At 37.3% G+C, this 19,876-nt stretch overlaps 1 protein-coding gene across 4 annotated transcripts in view; it reads right to left on the reverse strand.

Annotated features, from left to right (window-relative positions):
- Positions 1–19,876, reverse strand: part of CSRNP3 (cysteine and serine rich nuclear protein 3) — a 97,859-nt gene that overhangs the window by 41,398 nt on the left and 36,585 nt on the right. The window contains exon 1 of one of the 4 annotated variants that reach the window (XM_066553935.1): positions 150–346. The exons of the other annotated variants lie outside the window; for them this stretch is intronic. The gene's annotated coding sequence lies outside the window, so the exon portion shown is untranslated. Of the gene's footprint in view, positions 1–149; positions 347–19,876 lie in introns of those variants that run through there. 4 annotated transcript variants of the gene reach the window in all.

Raw genomic sequence — 19,876 nt, forward strand, 5'->3', positions numbered from 1 at the left:
ATTTAGCTTGGTATCAGACTGATGTGCATCCTTCCAATCCCACCGTACAAAATGAAAAAAACCTGGCTTTGTTAACAATCAAGAAATAGCAAAAAACCCATTTATATTTAAAACACTGAAGTGTGTGAAGAATCTATAAAAAAACTGACCTGTTCAAATTGTTGTTTTTCCAATCCATGCACTGTTTTTATTAATTAGGACCCAAACCAGATTGATCGTCATTTTATAACGTTTGACATATTCACTGTCTTCCCACTTCCAGCAGAATCTTCTTAAATTTCCCAGCACTGTGTTTTATTGCTGGTACCATATGCTTTATTGTTCAGCCACAAGAGCTTCACTCTGCACAAAGACTCATTACCTACTGCTTGCTGAGCAGCTTCGGGCTCACTGAGGCTGCCTGTGTGATCACATGGGAGTTTTGTCTGAGAAAGCCAGGCATGCCACTGATTTCACCGGCTACGGATATTTTTATCAGCTGAGGTCTACTATGAGGAAGGAATAACAAATTCTAAGGCTTCTTTAGTTCATTAAGACAGCAGTTGTTACGGAAATCCCCTGAACTTTTTTTCTTTAATTATTATTATAATTCCCGCTGTAATGCTGGTCCAAGAAGAAATTCAAGAGATTTGTTACAAGTAATTTTTTCTTGCGGGGAGTGGCACAAGCCATGCATTGTCTGCATCGCTCTGCACACAGTACACACTGAAATTAATATTCTGAAGAGGTAATATTTTGCCAACACTTAATCTGCCAGTGTTTATCCTTTATGTGGAGGACAAGCTTCCAAATGAAAAATTATACCTAAAAAACAGCCCCTTAATTTAAATTTGTCTCATCAGTCAAGGGCATTATCGTGTAATCTTTGGTCTTAAAATGAGTTTTGCTGGCTTCACTGAGGCTACTCAGGTGAATAAGAATTGGCCATTTGGGCAGGGATTACTCTCAAATTCAAATGACAAATTATGTAATACAGTGAAGTCTAATCTCTTCTTGGTAATAGTTGGTGATGCTCTGGGGTTTGTTTGTGTGTGCGTGCATGCGTGCATTTGGTTGGTTGGCTTGGGTTTTCTTGTTTATTTTAAACAAAAATTATTAATTTAAATAACATTTTATAATGCTTAAAAACTTAATATTTACCTATTTCATATTAGAGTAAGTGAATATCTAGATTCAAATTACAAAAGCCCTTACAGAAAAAGATAAATATTAATTATTTTTTTCACTGATCCATTATCAGTATCAGGGTTCCATGCTAGAATATTTGGAGATAGCTTGATTCCTACTGCAGAGTGAATTCCCTGAGTATTCTAATTTAAAGCTAGCTTTCTACAAACAGCTAGTGATGATAAATGAACATCTCTCCTCCGCCCTGAAAACTCGTACCGAACACACAATTATCCATAATATTAACATTGCAAAGATGCAGCTATTCTACAAAACAGTCAATTATCTCTAGAATAATTCAGAGCATTTTGATAACATGAGATAGCAAAAGAAACTGTTTTCTCATTAACATTCCACAAATGAAATACCTCCTTATTCTATTTAAGATCTCTCATTAGAATAAATGACAGCTTGTAGCTCATGGTTGGCATTATTCGGGTCCTATCAAAGTCAGTGGAAGTTTTGCTGCTGATTTGCATGGAAGAAGGGACAAGCATGACTAACAGATTCATTCGCCTTACCGTGTCGTCATGCAAATCAATGACAAAACTCATTTCTTTATTGTTCTTGGCATCTCGCTCGGTTTGTGTTATTATGGTTTTGTAACAGTTGATATGCAGTCTCTGTGATTACACTGAATTATACAAGATGGTTAGCAAAGGATTCAGAATTACCTACAACAAAATCCAGTAATGAATATCTTCTACACTCTCACATTCATTTCGTTTTTTTAAAAATGCCATTATCAAAAGTGAGTGTATTCTGAAGTGCTACCATTTTCATCTATCCAAAGACAAGGACTGAGCAGATGTTTTGTGGCTGAGAACCTTCCATGTCTCTTAGGCAGGAAACACTCTTGTGTGTACATTAATGAGAAGAAATGAAAGCAGACTAGAAAGATTGCTAACGAGCAGCTGGTTTAGCTACAGCTATGCATATTTTTTTCCCCTGGCGATACCACTGATGATGTCACAATGCTCATGTAGGAAGACATAAACAAAAGGCAGGCATTTTTGCTGCAGTGGCACTAGGAGAAAAAAGAAAACTCAAACATTTGACAGATGGAAAGAACAAAAATTGGTCAGGAAAAGAGTACTATTGTCACATTTTTCTCTATATGTTGTTATATACTATGGAACAGTCCTCAAATCCTGAAAGGTGGTTAGAGGAAAACATGTTCAAGGACATGATACAGTTAAACCAGTTAGCAGCAGAGTTGTTTCTGCAGGAGACAATAGCAGCAAGCAGTCTCCATGCTGAGAGGCACCCTCAGTTAATCACTTCTTCAAGGTTGGTGGGGGGAGGGAGGGAAGCTTCAATCCTCCATAGTGGAATTTTGAATTTCCTAAATATAACTTGACATTTTTAAGTAGCTAAATTATATTCCATCCCATCCCATCCTCTCTTCTCACAGAGTTACTAAATAGAAGGAAGTCTTTGTCAGAGCCACATTGCTGAATTTCTGCCCAGACACACTATTGAGGAAGGGCATTTCTGCCACCACAAAAGGGATTATAGCTCACCCGAGAGATTCACAGGAGCCAAAACCTAGGCCTCCCTTGTCACTCCAGAGAAGGCAGAGGTTCAAATGAGACAATACTTCCTGATACCCCTCCTGTAACAGCCAGGCATTCTTCAGGAGAATCCAAATTCACCTCCCCGCAAAACAACAGTGGGAGAATACAAATGCTTAGCAGTCTCTTCCACCCAGGGTCTCCCATGGGAGTCAAGGTAAGCAAGGGCTCTCTCTTTTCTTAAATAAAAGGTTCTTTGTGAATCCAAATGGAAACAAATCAAGAACCTTCTGACCATCTGTAAATATGGGTAAACTGTCAGATCCCACATCTACTTTGCAAGAAAATTAGCAGGAACATTCTTATGCTTTCTCATTTCACAGAAGCTACAGCAAAAGTGAACTCGTTAAGGAAATTTGGACTCTGAGTAATCACCATCATTAATAAGTAACAATTTTATAAATCCTGGTTTATTCTACTCTATATGCATTTAGACTTGAGTACTTTTATAAAGGTTATATGCATTGAAATACATATCTTGGACAGAGTTTAAAAACAAATAAAAAACCCTGAACAAAAACCCAAAGACCCACAATAACCCAAAACGAGCCATATATCACAAACCAGACTAAGCCCATGATTTGAACTTCAAATTATTTCCACCTAATACAACTACATTATTTCATTGGGTATCAAACTTAATCAGCTGTTCAGTATCCTGTATCATAGCTGGATGAATCATGTAAGAATCAAACTTTTGGGAAGAGCAATGTTCTATTTCATGAAACAAAAAAGGGACAACTTGCACCACTCAATGTCTTGTTATTCTAAAGGCTTGAATCCTGTACCTTGCAAAAAAAAATTCAAGAGGTCTGGTTTCTTCAAGTACCCCAGAAATGTACTAACTTCCATACCAGTTAAGTAAACAGGGGGTTATGCTGAAACTTTTACAGTCTTGTAGTGACAAAAAATACCTGAAGTCTAGGATTTAGAAAATGTATTAATTGGACCCTGCACACTCTCCTCCAGCTCTTACAAACAGCATGGTTCATATGCCATGGCTTAAAATTTATGAGCTACAGCAGCAACAGCAGCAGCTCTAAATGCCGCAGCACTGGCTTTCAGGCTTGGAAATAGATGATTTGTGGTGGCTTCTTTGGTAAGATCTATAAACCTTGCCCATGCAAACTCCTCTAAATTGAATTCGGGATAAGGCATAGCTGCAAACTTCCTGTGAAATTGTGCCATTGCAGAAGTTCTACAGCGTTAAAAATGCTCACCTAAGAGAAAATAGTGTAATATTAATTAATGTAAAGTTACAGTCAGTAACACTGGGGTAGGATATCTAAAGTATAAATTCTACATATTTCTTTCTAGACTAAATATAATTTAATCAAATAAATTTCCTCACCCTGGCCCCAAATGTCTAGCTTTCTCTAGATCAATCAAACAATCTTCAAGCAGTGTCATGTTGACTGTTCAGTTCCAAATAGTAGGGCTTGATAGATTTCCATAGCCTGACATGACAGGAGGAATGACATTCTTTGGGTTCCTGAACTGCATAAATATGAAAATATTACTCATTCATAAATGGCATTCTCAACAAAGAAATACAACCATGTTTTGAAATAAGAGTCTAGTCAGTGAAATAAATGGAAATAGACAAAATCTATTTGAAAGGTGATATCCTCAGGTCAACAGATAGGATGGAGAAAGCAGCTTATAAGTGAGGGGCAGGCCTGTGAGCAGCTGGTCTGATTTCTGGCACTCTAACAATCCCATCACCAAGCTTCATACAGTGACTCCTGGCACCTCAGTGTAAGGCTGCCATTGCTGTCCTTCACTCCTACTTCTGGCATTCTTACCCTGCCATTCCAATTTAAAGGACACCATCTATAGTTTGCTTTTTTTCTGACTCTTAATATCTGCTTGACCAGAGGCAGCCTTTTAAATCATGGGGTAAAAAACTGTCACAGAGTAAAAATTAATTCTCTTTACACATACTATGGCCTATAGCACAGCATATCCCTTCCCAATGATTTTTAGCACAAGTCCTGAAAACCCTATTTTTAATTATACATTCTAGCTACATCTTACATAAGATACATTTTTCCAAGATAAAATTAACCTTTTCTAGGCTGATATCCCAGAGGAGAGCACACTTCCTTTCAGAAAACAGCACTGAAAAATAACTTTAGAAGAGTTACTGTACACAAACAAAAATATTCCTCTGCAGTAAACACACAGAGTTTCTTTTTCCTTTCACAATCTTTCTCAAAACTGATGGTTAACGATCAAAATCAAAGAAATGCTAACTTTGGCAGGCAAACTACTGTACTGAGAGGTGTATAGCCAAGTAGCAAAAGAATCTCTTGACTGCTGTTTCTTTAGATGATGTGAATATTCAAAGCAAATAAATAATGTAATGCTTGCTACAGCCATCGTTCCAAATGAAGTAAGTTCTATTTGAAAGAGCAAAGTGGTCATTCTCTCAGAAAAAAGGAAAAAAAAAAAAAAAAAAAAAAAAGAGAGAAGAAGGCATATCCCTGAAAAGAAATTGCCTGTGCTGTCTGGTATGGCTTCATAAGCCAGCTTTTCTCCATCCAGTTTCCATGACACCTCAGACATTCCAACATGATCCATGCTGAGGAGTAATTCAGAACTACACTTGATGTGGTTAGAAATTGTAAGACATGAGCAGAATAAACAAAGGTGCCTTTTGGTTTATAATTAACTGAAATACTTCTTACTCCGTCCCTTTTCCTTGCTTGGTCACTAAGCACACCTTTTCTCATAGTATCATTTTCCAACTCAAAAATTTCACTTGGCTGTTGACCAGAAAAAGTTTAAAATTAAATAAATTAGGAGATATTTGAAGCAAGCATGATAGCTAGTATTTTCTGTCTGCATCTGTTTGGCTCTTCTAGTTCCATTTTATGTACCATAGTGAACCATAAAGAAGTTTACTGAGTCAATGTAACTGGAACAGGAAAAAAATCCAGGTGGAAGCAGACTGTCTTTTCTTCCTGGACTAGTCATCTACAGACCTTCCCAAAGCACCACTGCTGCTAAACCAGAAACATTCCCTCATTCCTTGTTTTCTCAGCTTCCACAGTGAAGCAGACAAGCACTTTAGTTTTCATCTTCCACAGAAAGATATATTTTTTATTGTTACAATCTTCAAATTTGTTCCCATCTACCATAAAAACAAGTATTTTGAGTGGAGACAGATGTGAAAATATACCAGAAACACAGACATATCTAAGCAGCAATGTAAATAGGGTGTTACATTTTACAGCAGTTAGTTTATGAAGCATTCCAACTTAAAGCACAAGACATTTTCAACATACTACTTAGAATGAAATACATAATGCTACATAGTGGACTTTCAATCTAATAGACGGGAAGATATCTAAATTCTAAAATAAAAGGTGCCTGTCTAGAATTGCTGAACATCAGCTTAGGATCTCATTCCACAGGAAGTGATCTGCTACAACATTTCTTCCCACCTTTGTACATCCCACATACAATACAATCATTTAAACCTTGAAAAAACACTGAATTGTGAGATGTAAGGTACTTTTTGCTGTTTCAAATAACCTTTAAGAATAGAAGCTGATTCTTCTTTAATAATTCTGTCCATTTCCATTTGGCCAGCATTGATTTCTTGTGTATGTAGGAGAGCCTGAAAATAATTTTTATTTACTTCTTTGTCTGTCTACCAGCATCAGTGATAACATCAGCACAGCAATGGGAACTTTATTGCTTATGCTGAGTTTTCTCTACCAGCACAACACAACACAATTCCTGCCCAGACCCCACCTCCGCCAAATATTCCATGGTAGCAGCCTACATTAATAAAGTAAAAGTCTTTTGCAGGTAATTTCCCTTCTCCTGCCCTAAAAACATGATTTCACTTGCCCTAATATCACTGTTGAAGAAATTAAATGAAAAATCCTTTCATATACTTTAGCATCCAAAATAATTTTCCAAGCATATATATATATAATTTGCATCAAGTTAAAAGCTGAACTGCTGTACTTTTACAGCAAATTTTTTACTATGCCATTGCAACCTTCTAAGGTTTCAGAAAGTACATGAGCCAACAGTGTGCTTTCACAGCCCAGAAATCCAAGTGCACCAAAGAGGGGTGGCCAGCAGGTCAAAGGAGCTGATTCTGCCCCTCTACTGTCAGAAGAGTCCATCTGTGGAACCGAGGCCAGCTCTGGGGTCCTCAGCCCAGGAAGGACACAGACCTGTTAGGGCAGGTCCTGAGAAGAGCCACAAAGGTCATCAGAGGGCTGGAGGATATCTCCTGTGAGGACAGGCTGAGGAGCTGGGGCTGTTCAGCCTGGAGATGAGATGACTTCAGGAAGATCTCATTGTGGCCATCCAGTACTTAAAAGAGGCTTTTGAAAAAGAGAAAGGGTCATTTTTTACATGGCTGGAAAGTGACATGGCAAGAGGGAACTGTTTTAAACTAGAACAGGGGAGATTTTATTAGACATTAGGAAGAAATTCTTCAGTCAGAGGGTAGTGAGGCACTGGAACAGGCCACCCAGAGAACTTGTGGATGTCCCATCCTTGGAAGTGTTCAAGGTCAGGTTGGATAGGTCTTTGAGCAAAGGGCTCAAAGGCTCTGTTCTAAGTGAGTAACATCCCTGTCCATGGCAGAGGGCTTTGAATTAGATGGTCTTTAAGGTCCCTTCCAACCCTAACTATGAAAGTAAGCCAGTCCAATTCAGAAATATGCTTTCTAAGGAACACTGACTGGCATTTCTTTCATATAGGAAGAAGATGGATAGCAGTATTTAAATATCCACATTCATATTCGCAAATCAGTGACAGTTCCAGGATGCCCTTGTATAACTTAAGAGACCAAAATGGACTGATTTTTAATTTGATAACACTGTTTTCAGCTGATGTTCAAAGTTCAAAACACTGTGGTTTTGGTCTATTTTTCCAAGAGCTTAAAGGGTTAAGTGTAGTAGCTACATGCCCTGAGATTGTGCAAGGATCAACATTTCTACAACATGATCAAGTTTGGAAGTTCTTTTGTAGAAGTAGTTATGGAGTGTTTTATCTAAGACTTCTACCTAAAAGGGATGAGAACCAAATAATGACTTTAATTAGAGCATTTTTATAGCTCAAATATCTTTCAAGATTTCAGCATTTCAGATACCATCATGATTTTTTTTTTAAATTAAACTGCTTGAAACCTACCAGCTGGAGAACTTAATGTTTCAGTTAGATTTTTTGTTCACAATATTAAGTAGACACACTTATCACCCTGACAGCAGTACAATACCCAAGGGTTGAGGATGTCAGACTAAAGTCCCTAAAGACTGCAGCCTCTTGTGTTGGTGCACTTGCAGAGGAGGAATTATTTTTCCCCCTTTTAAAATCATTATTCAACATATTTTCCTGTGAACATCTTAAAAAATAAATTAGACTTTCAACCAGGATTACCTTAAAATACTTTGCATTAGGATCATCAATTTATGGCACAGACAAAACCGCAGGGATGGCTGGTATCACCTGATACAAAGTTGCATCATCTGACAGTTTCCTGTGTTGCAGAAAAGAAGCAATTACCAACTCAGTGTGGTTTTTGGCATCCCTGCAATGATTGTGACTTCTGAAAAGGATTAATTCTTTTGGCCTAACATCTTTAGGCACTGAGGATAATATTGTTTCCATCATAATATTTTCCCTTTTAGGAACATGAGGACCATGTTTATTTCTGCTATATTAAGTTGAGATAATACTAGACTTGTCAGATATTTAGAAATAGTGTAGTCAGTGTGTCTGTTTTGACCTTCCAGGTCACAGCAAAGGTGCTAGCTGACAGCACCAGCTGTCATTTGCTGTTAACAGCCTTCTACCACATCAACAGCTCCAAGCTCATAGGGGACTCACTAGTTTTGTGACTGAAGAGCAGGAAGTCAAGATCCTTGGCTCTCTTTTTCCATCTTCTGGGGTGTGCAGATTTCAGTGACACTAGCACTGTTCTAGCTGCCAGCCTGGAATTGCTCTCCTGCCCTATGTCCACTTACATAGGCTCTAGGATACGGGATTGCAAATGCTGACTTCAGTCATTTAAGGTTTCAAGAAATACAAAGATTTGCCGGTGCCAAATGTTCTACTTTTTCAGATCAAAAGATATTCTCACTGCCCTGGATGTCTTGGATTGAGAGACAGGAGTGGCCCATTTACATTCAGGAAACATATTCTGTGTCATTTACAATGGCAATGAGTTCATAACTGTGCAGCATGTATCCTGCAGTTTTTCTTATTATCTCCAGCACTGTGAGAATTCCTGAAAAGCTGTCACATTTAGCTTGCTACATACTTACAACAGCAAATTGGTACATGCTCTGTGCTGATCTTCTTACTCTTTTCTGTAGTTGCAAAATTGCAAACAACTCAAAAATTGCTTTATGATGATAATCACACAGGAACAGACCCAGATCAGCAACTGCCAGCCTTGTCGTGACATTCAGTGTGTCAAGCAATGACACAGGCAGTTTGTAGAGAGCAGCAGTATCTTGAAGTAGACAAACTGAGATGAGTAGGAAAACCAAACCCTTTGAGGACATGAGAAAGGGGTCAGAGACACAAAAGCCTGCCTACTTTTCTAGCTGTAGAAGCTAATCTAATTAAAAAAATGCTAATTTCCCCACAAACCTCGCCTGATGCCTTAAATTAGTATACCACAATAATGACAGCATTTACAGCCTTAAAAGCTATATATAACCTGATATATAATCTTAGAAGCTAAGCATCTTAAATGTCAAGCAGGAAGCAGCAAAGGATTCAAAGACACTGCAGAGAAAACAAAGAGCTACCACTTGTCATCTTGTAACCATTATTTTTGCATGACAACTGACAATTTTATACACATAATGAGTAGGGCAAGTTTTAAAAGAGATTTTAAAAATCAATTAAATACATTTGCAGGGACTGCTCCAAAACATTTGAAACAGCATAGGATTCAAAAATTTTTAAAGTTACCAATAATAGTGAACCCTGACTGGTAAGTGGACAGGAAAAGACCAAAAACTTGCCTCTGTTTCAAGAGGCAGAGACAAAGAAGGCACGTTTATGACACTAAAAAGTGATGCTAATGGGAATACAAATAGATGCATCAGCAGGTCAAAGTAACATCACTTTTAAAGCAATACTGAGATATACAAGAGAACACAGCAAGAATGGTTTTTTTTTAAGGTCAGGATTTTGTGATATTGAGATGGAAATTGCTAAAAAGTTTGCATATGATTTTTCTCTTGCTTCACAGCTGAGTTCAGTCAACTGTCTTGGAGGAGAGACAAACTACTTACTGGAAAACAATCTTACAGTAAAAATCTGAGAAGGATACATATGTTGTTAGCACAGACATTATACATAAGCTTTTCTTTTTTTTAGATTAACCAGAAAAAGTACAGATGGGAAAGAAAAGGCCACTAAAAATATAAATTTATAGAAAGTTGTAAGATATGGAAGGAACAAAGTGACTTTTCAAAAATAAACTGAATTAAAAGAATTAAAAGAATTAAAAGAATTAAAAGAATTAAAAGAATTAAAAGAACCAAGAATGGGAAAAAGCACAGGCAAACCAAAATTTCAGAAGATGAAATACAGTAAATTCTTGAAGACAAACTGTGAAAGATGAGGCCAAAATGTTTATTTTGAAATCTTAAAAATATATTTTTATCTAATACATATGTGCTAAAAATAAGGCACATGGGTCCTAAAGTAAATGAATGACAGAGAAAAATTAATTGAATGAGAATACCAGAAATACCATACTGTAGCACTGATGGCCAATTTATGCTAGGAACATAACTCTATCCATTAAAAAAGAAAAAGCAATAAAAAGGAATTCCCTTGCATCCTAACCCTCCAGCAAACGCAGTGTGAAAATTCACAAAGTGCACTGAGCAAGAAGTGCAGGATTTGAAAGGTTTCACTCTGCTACAAAAAAGCAGAGAATTTGGTAAAAATATACCAGTGACCTCAGACTACTATCAATGGGTGTGGGAAATACCAAAACCCAAACACTAGATAAGCTGACAGCTGAGTCAAATACAACCTGAACCAGAAATGAAAATTCCTGCCTGTCTGCACATCCATTGTTCTGTTCCACGCATACAAATAAGGTGAATCTGCCAGTGATATCCAACACTATAGTCTCTAGCCAACACCCAGTCACCAGCCTAAGTCAAATCTTCAGAAAATAAACCCAAAAGCTGAGATGCCCACATAATAAATGTCAAATAAAATGCAGAGGAATTTTTACTAGACAACTGGTAACCGATGAGGACTCTCAAGCCATAGCCAGACTGCATACAATTGAGCAGTAGGAAGAAAAACTGGTAACAAATAGGATGCCGAGCACTTATTAAACACTACACTACTCTTATTTTCAGTATACAGGTGTTATTAATACTTTAACTAATGGTTGTATTTCAAACTTTTTCTCTGGATTGCAAAAAGAAGAACCTACTGAACTGCTAGCATTGAACTAGCAGTAGAGATGTGAAATCAGTTTGCATGACCAGTTGCATCCTGAAATCCATTTGTAACAAGGACTTCTATGGGGCTTTGAGCAGTTTAACTGTTCCATACCTAATGTCTCCATTTGAAAAAATAAAATAAAATTTTAAAAAATTAATCTAATATCTTATTGTTCGCCATCCCTTAACTGTGCTTTTAGTGGTTAAAAGTAAAGGGTTTGCTTCAAGACCACCAGTTAGAGAGAACCTGTTTCATTGAACAAGTCAAAACAATTACAGAAAGAAAGTATTTTTCACTTTCAGCAATAATAGGTGGGGGGAAGGAAAATTTTAGTGTCAAGTCTGGAAATTTAAGTCTGATATGAATTTCAGGATTCTATCTCTAAGTTAGATCAGTAAGTGGATGGGAAAGTACTGTTTCTTCTGATACAGGGTGATATCCTGACATTTGAATTTAAAAGACAAAATAAATTCCCCACATGGGAAAAATTTAAAGCATCTAGCAGTATTTTAGTACACATGAAGCAGTTAAAAGCCATTTATTTCTCCTCTCAAAGATAATCCCTACTAATTGCTCTAGTTGTGGAAATACATTTTGTGGGAAAGGATAATGAAGCCTACTTGTCAAATTGCTCATGTCATTATTTCACTGCAGATTGCAAATACTATAGCCAGACCTATTCCCAGCATGCTGAATATCAACCTACAGAAAAGGACCCTTGCATAAGCCACTCTGACCTTTCTTGCTAGTTTCTTCTGACCTTGCTGACCTCATTAGACTGGTATAAAGAAAATAAAGGAGCTGTTGGGTACTCTTGATGGATTAGAAATAACAAGAATGTGTCTAGGACTTACTTAAGTACTAAACCAGACCACTGAATTATAATGCTTTTCAAACAATCAAAAGGATAATAGGGATAGTGATGAAGAAATAGAGGTAGAAAGAAAAAGATTCTTAAAATATTGTGAATAGTATGCTTTTTGGAAATTGTCCATCAGCATCCTTAACTACTTATTCTGCTGCCATTTTACATGGTCGATTTTTTAAGGCCCCATTTGAGTGAGAACAAATATTAGAAACCAATGGTCCCAGCACAATTATTTTGATTAACCATGAATCCAACTTAAGCACCTTGCTGAAAGAGGGCTTTAATCTCCTCTGGTCAGATGTATTTAATGAATTCTTCAAATTCCCAAAGGAAGGAAACTCTAGAGGATAGAATGCAAGTCACTGAATTCCCTGTGTCACATTTCAAACACTACATCATACTATCAACAAAATCTGTGTCTTACCAGACAAAAGGGTGGAGATACTATCAAAGTGTTTATTCTTTTACATAATACATACCTTCTCCAGTGGAATTACTTTGGGTTTTTAAACTGTCTCCCAGTCCTGAAATGGACAAGTCATGCATTTCTATAGCTTACATCATAAGAAGTACAAACCTACAAATTAATTTTGCTCTCTGGATAGTGGATTTTGTCATCCTCAGTAAATATTTATTTTTAGCTAATACTGGCACCTGAGCAAAACTCTCAGAAAGGAAACCACAGGCCACAACTTATAACACAAACCTCAAGTACTACAATATAAATTTTACAGCAATTGCAACATAGGACACATCTTTTTTTATCTTTTTATTCTGTATTTATAATTTCTAGGGAAAAAAGTGCTATGAGGGAATTTGTACTCACAGAAATCGTCCAAGCTCCTATATATTGCAATTTCTAATGAAAAGCTTTTGAATTTAACCACTGGAAAGCATTTATGGGAAGAGAAGAATTTTTTCTTTATATGCTTAACTACTCCTAAAAGAAGACACTAGTAGATAGACTGACCTCAGCCAAAGGGTTCAGGCTTTATTATGCTATGCATTAAAATGCAGGCACCATCACATAAAATTAAATTATGTCCTTTTTAAAAATAAGACTATGCCATCATTTGTTCCTGAAACATCCTCTGTTCAGCTGTCCTGCAGTTTTATAGATCCTGACATGGGAAAACTGTTGCATTTGTGATAGCGGTGATTGTCCCCTTCAGAAATTTATAGCCTTTGGTAAATCTCTGTATGTCTCACATCTCTCCTGTGCCAAGTGCACAATCCAGCCCCAAGCCAGCACCACTGGAGAGGCTGCAAACACTGCATTTGTGCAGGAACTCTCATCAGGCTTCATCCCCAAGAGCTAAAATGTCTTAAATCAGCCACTGAATCCAGATACCCTCATCCTACACACAGAGCTAAGTTAGATGACACACTGGTTAAAAAACAACTTAATCAGGTTGCTAGCACAGATTTCACGGCTGCTGTATCTGGGCAGCTGTTCTAGCACAATTGGATTAGTGATTTATGCTGCCTCTCCATTCTCCCCATTTTAAAATAATGGATTGACATTTGAACATGTAAATTTTTCATCCTCATCACTCTCCAGACCTTGTGAATGCAGAGTCATTTCAAGACCTGTAGAAGGGTTTTGGTTTGCTTTTTTTGTTTGGGGGACTGTTTGCTTTGTTTTGGTGGTAATCTTTTTACCCCCTTTGTTGTTAGCTGGAGATAGTGGTGTAAAGATAAATGGTGGACAAGGACCTTGTGTTTGGATATTTAAAATAAACAAAAATAAAAAGCCCAACAAAAAACCAAACAAACAAAATCAAAGCAGAATTGCAGTCCACTAGCAATCCCTTCCTCTTACATGTGATATGGGTAAAACGTGTTTCTTCAAAATTGTGCTTGTCATCTTATATTTCTATCATTTGTCTGCCCTGCAGCGAAAGAGATATTCAAAAATCCCATCTATATGAGGTTAAATTATTAATTTCCCACCTTGACCTTGTTTTGGAATATGCTTATTTCTGTGAATTAGCTACAGCAGTTAACCTGCCATTTAAAGAGCACACAGAGCAAAACTGGTCTTCACAAAACAAAGGTGAGCAAACAACAAAAAACCCACCATGCCTATTCTTTTATCATTTTATTTATCCTATTATCTCATGTATTAGATAGGTTACTTATGTTCTTTACTAAATACAGCCCCGAATAAGAAACCCTTTTCAACTAATCTCCTACATAGACCAGAAATCCAACTTTGAGTACCAGAGGGAGAAGTGGGGAGGGGGTGGGAACTCCTATCCTTCCTCCACATCTCAAATCAGAACAATATGACAAATTGTCACACTTAGAACCATAAAAACCAGACAGATTTAATGTCTGCATCATGGTTAACTCCTAAATCCAACAAACCCTTCAGAAGAAGGGCTACCTACAGTCCTGCTTTCTGATTTTTCCTTCATCAGTATATGCAACATTTAAAAATAACATTCTAATAACAAACAAATAAAAGATAAATACCCATTTTCCAGTATCCCAGTAAAGCTTACATGAAATTATGAATTAGTTAACCAAGAGAAGTTGCTATCATAGTTTTCTTGCTATCAAGCATTTTAAGTTACTTTGTGACATTATTAAAATATTTTACTGATTACACAGAGTTCTCTGAAGACATTTACTACTTGAGATGTGTTGGCCTGCTCTTTGTGGCTGAATGAATCATATCCCTTACTTCCAGTCTCTGGAAAAAAGAAATCACATCATGATGTGACAATTAAAATAAAAGCCTTGAAAGTACCTCTTCAGATAACTTGGTGTTTCTCTTTCCAAAATTTTAAACAGCAGATACTTTTGCAAGCAAGTGACAAAGGATGTAAATATACAATAATAATTTATTTACAAATACACACAATAAGTTAGGAACATTTTACCTGCATAAATCTAATTTCACTGGAAGTTGCTGATGTATGCTGATACAATAGGTTTCAGCATGAATTTTAAGCATTTTTAAACACAAAGGTGCAGCTGGAAAACTGTTGCTTTTTTTTTTAACTCAAATTCTTCCAAAAGTGCTAATCAAAAACCCTGCAGAGATGTAAAATATAGCATCATGTTTTATACCATCAAATGGTACAAAATTAAATTGGACTTGTATGACTGTAGAGATATATGCACATGAATAACTGCTACTGTACGACTGACCTTCTGATCTCAAAGAACGCCAGTTTTTCTCAGGAGATTTTTAGATCTCTGAAATCATGTTTTTAGTCTGTAGACATTTCCTTAATCTGTCCTTTAAAAAATGGAATTCATGCCTCATTACTGCTAACATGATACCAACAAAGTCTTACAATTTCTATCAAAAATGATATGATGCCACATGCAAGCTCACAGAATAAACAGAAAATTCTGTTTGTTTAAAATGAAGCCAGGTTACCATATTAGGGTGAAAAAATTCAGAAGAGCATGTTGATATATAAAAAATAAATGATCATACAGCCAATATGCACATTTGATTTCTAGTACACATGAGGTACTTCTGCTCTGACACATCAGGGAGTCTGAAAACCTTCCTGTATTTCACTGAGCAGGGCAAAATTCAGTAATTGCAAGGACAATTAAACATTAATCCTGCTTACCATGGCAGGTGACAGACTCGCCATCTGTTGAAGCCCCTAAAGTGAGGTTGGATATCTTTCTAAAATACATTTTCGGATATAGTTTTTTGGAAAAGCTAAACTAAAAACAAACTAACATTTAATCCATACTGCAAAACTGTGGTCATCATATAGAGAGAAGGGGCTGATGGCACAAGGTAGTGACAGCAGCTTTGCCATCAGAGATGCCTGTTTGTGTCATGGTTTAACCCCAGCCAGCAGCCAAGCCTTGGGCAGCCATTCGCCCACTGCCCCATCAGCAGGACTGTGAGGAGAATCAAAAGGTAAAAGCTGGAAAACTCATGGGTTTAACAGGGAAAGCAAAGGCCACACATGCAAGCAGAGCAAAACAAGGAATTCATTCACTGCTTCCCACGGATAGGCAGGCTCAGTGATCTCCAAGAGAGCAAGACCCCATCAAGGGAAAGGTTACTTGGGAAGACAAACGCCAGCACTCCAGATGTCCTCCCCCTTTCCTCCTTTTTCCCCCACGTTCTATGCTGAGCATGATGTCACGTGGTCTGGAATGTCCCTTTGGTCAGCTGGGGTCCCCTGTCCCAGCTGTGTCTCCCAGGCACCCCCAGCCCCTCTCCAGTGTGGCCGTACAAGGGGCAGAAAGAGCCCTGGCTCAGAGCAAGCCCTGCTCAGCAATAACAAAACATCTCTGGATTATCAACCTGTGCTCAGCACAATCCAAAACACAGCCCCCTACCAGCTGCTGTGCAGAAAAGTAACTAACCCAGCCAAAACCAGCACAGTGTCCCTTTCCATTCTGCCCCCCAACACTTGTGATCTGGCTTTCAAATAATGTAGGAATCCTAACTTAGTTGGTCTTAGCTTTGGTACAGACTCCAGGTAGACCTCTGGTGATTTTCACATCCTCCTTCAGCACAGGCCACAGTTCTCTGGGCATACAGCTCTTACATACTGTGTTAAGCCATGATTTTGAGAATCAGGGATGCAATGCTTGCTCTTGTGACATTCTGCTTAAGGGATACGTAAGAATTTTTAAGATCAAAATGATTTGAGGAAAAACAGTTTTTGATCATGATACAGGAGGTGTAGGTGATAATTAAATTCGGCATCATAAAGGCAAACTACATAACTCCCAAAAGCATTTAGTACTGGCTGTTTCACACAAGTAATTAATATTTCTTGCCAATACTACTTTAAAATGCCAACTACTGCTGCTGTTTGCATGTATCAGAGTGTACACAGATGGACACAGAGCATCCAACTCCAGCTTTCTGAAGCAGGAAAGAAGGTAACAAACAAAAAACATTTTCTTTTCTGAGTTATGCAAACAAATGAGTCTATAGCTAATATAATAACACATGACTCAAGTGCTGGTGCAAAGCATGCTGTGCAGTATGGATGAACCTGAGTGGGCTGCATAAACTTCAAAGCAATAAACAGGCTACAAAAGACGCGTGGGCAGAGAGAAAATGGAAAATATAGGAGACATAGGGAGGTGGTTCCATTATCAGCTGCAGGATACATATGATGTTGCACATGGGAACAGTGAGGAAGGACTGCAAAAAATGGATCTGAATAGATTGTCCTCAGTCCTTAGTAGATCCACAAAATGCCATGATAGACTCTCATGCCTATGACAGGGTTTTAGTAATTAGCAGGCAATCCATTAAGTTATGAAAAATAAAATCTGGTCTCAAAAGCCCCTATTGTCCATTTCTCTGTCTTCATTTCTGTGAAACTAAAGATTCCTTCACACTACAAAGCACAATAAGCAATTTAAAGTAGAACATTTTATTTATCTAAACACTACCAAAGTCACCCCAATTAGAAAAAAAATAAAATAAAATAAAAAATGTAAATTCTTTCTTGAAGAGCACATTTTAACAAAATTTTATGAAAATTCAGGCCTGGCTCATCTGCAAGCCAAAATTCTAGACAAATCACAACATTTAATGACTTCCTTGTGCACATGCTCTGACCCAGCACCTCCTCTTCTGTGTTAATCTCATTGTGAGAAATGTATATTTAAAATGCCAACTCAATTTTTTACCTGAAATGTCACATTTTGTCATCTCTCCTAGCTGCTCTTCTGTCTGTCTGCAGAATAGTCTCATTTTTTGAGAAAATTCTCATTTCCTTAAAGGCAATGACAAGATGAATTTACTACAGCCAAAAGCATTTTTGATGCTTGTTCAAAGTCCAAAGTTTGGGTAGCTTTATTCATACCGTGGCCTACTGACTTGTGATGTTTGTGAAATAAATAAATGCACAACAAGTCTTTCTACTGCAAGCCTTTATAAACCACACACTGGTAGGCATACAAATAATACATTATTTTTATGCAACTGTAACTACTCAAATAGTGTTACCTTCTTCCTAAGAATATTCAATTGGGCATGACAGCAAAGGTAAAAACTTCTAATTTTAAATAGTAGTGTAACAATGATATGGTATCTGTGCTCCAAAACTTATGTCCATTTCACACTAATCACTCAAAACTAAGAATACTATTGAAGTAAAACAATGTGTAAAAGATGAAAAATACTTATAGAAGTCAACGGGTATGCTCCATTAAAAAAAAAAAAAAAGAAGAAACATGATCACTTTTTGGTAAAATGTAGGTCACCTATGGTTGCCATAGTAACCACTGCTGAACTATTGCTCTACAGATGACCACTGCCTATGGCTGCTTTCTTTGCTAGCAGTCATACCTCAATTAAAACAAGAAAGAGTTTGGAATTGACATTAGTTTAGTTGCAAGCAACAGTGCTTAAACATTTTCAAAAGCATCTCCTAATATCCTAGTCTAAATAAAATATTCAGATAACCAGTTGACAACACACAAAACCTACTTTTCAGTACTAAGAAATCTGTTCTTTGTCCGTATCTAAAGCCTGGAGTTTCCAAAATGGAGATAAACAACTTTACAATAAGCTGCAAATACAAAACATATTTATACAGAGCAATTCACTAAACATCAGTAACTCAACAAGTTAGTTGGAATTCAACAAGCACTAACATGAAGTTAAGCTTCACAGCAAGTCCTGTGACAGAATATTCAGTACCTTCACTCCAAGTGGGAGTTAATGGCTTGGCACATTATTATTTTGCACACAAGCACCCAGTGAAAACGAATCATGTAACAAGGAGCCATGGATAATAACAGTTGAAGCCTCACTTGGGATAAAGTCATTGAGTCTTCAATCACTTTGATGGTGAAACTCCCTTTCTCACCACTATTACTCTGGGGCATACATAGTTGATGATGAATTCATTAAAATACAAAAGACTCCACATTACAAAAAGAGTCTTAATTGGCTTTGATAGTGAACTGGGAAATAACAGGACTACAAGCCAATGTCCTTGATAACTGCTAACTGGTTTTCCCCTTCAGAACAGTCATATCACTATTACGTAAGTTCAGACTAAATGAGCTGCTTATCTTCTCTCCTTTTTTTGTTTGGTTTGTCTGTTTGATTTTTTTGTTTGGTTGGTTTGGTTGGTTTGGTTGGTTTGTTTTTCTTTTTGGTTGGTAGGATTTTTTTGTTGTTTTTGGGTTTTTTGAGGGTTTTTTTGCTACACGTATTATAAAAACTCTGAAAATAAACTTTGAGGGCTGGATGCTGCCCATATGCCTTAATGCCATTAGCACTACAAACACATTGTGGTAGGGTAGCATCAGTAGTCACAGAGTCAAAACACCAAAAATGCTGCGTATTTAGTGAGCAAAATAATGATGATCAATTTTGTTGAATACCATCTATGAAGAATTATATCCCCTCACTTGCTTTAAATTCTTGAAAGCTCAAAACAGACAGATGAACAGGTAGATGAACACAGGACACCACAGCAAGACTGCTGGGAAGCCAAACAGACAAACCCTCACAGAACACAGCTTGTGAAAGCTTTAGAATCAAACAATTAATGTAACTGTTTTGGCAAATTCCAAAGAAATTATAGCTTGTTTATAGTCTCCCAACTGCATCACTACAGTAGGAGGGAGAGGATTGAGACTCAATTTCTTTATATTCCTGTAAGGATCAGGACCTTAAATACACCTTCACACTCAGTGCACACCAGGGGATTGCCCTGGGCACCAGGACATGTCAGTAAGACTAAAACACATGAAGTGGGGCTGGTGTACAGAGGAAGAAGAAAGGAAGAAGTCAATACAGTCTCCAGCAAGCAGAATACTTTCCTTTTCCCCTAATGTTTCAATC

This window comes from Molothrus aeneus, chromosome 7, assembly GCF_037042795.1.
Source record: "Molothrus aeneus isolate 106 chromosome 7, BPBGC_Maene_1.0, whole genome shotgun sequence".
In the NCBI taxonomy this organism is placed as follows: Eukaryota; Metazoa; Chordata; class Aves; order Passeriformes; family Icteridae; genus Molothrus; species Molothrus aeneus.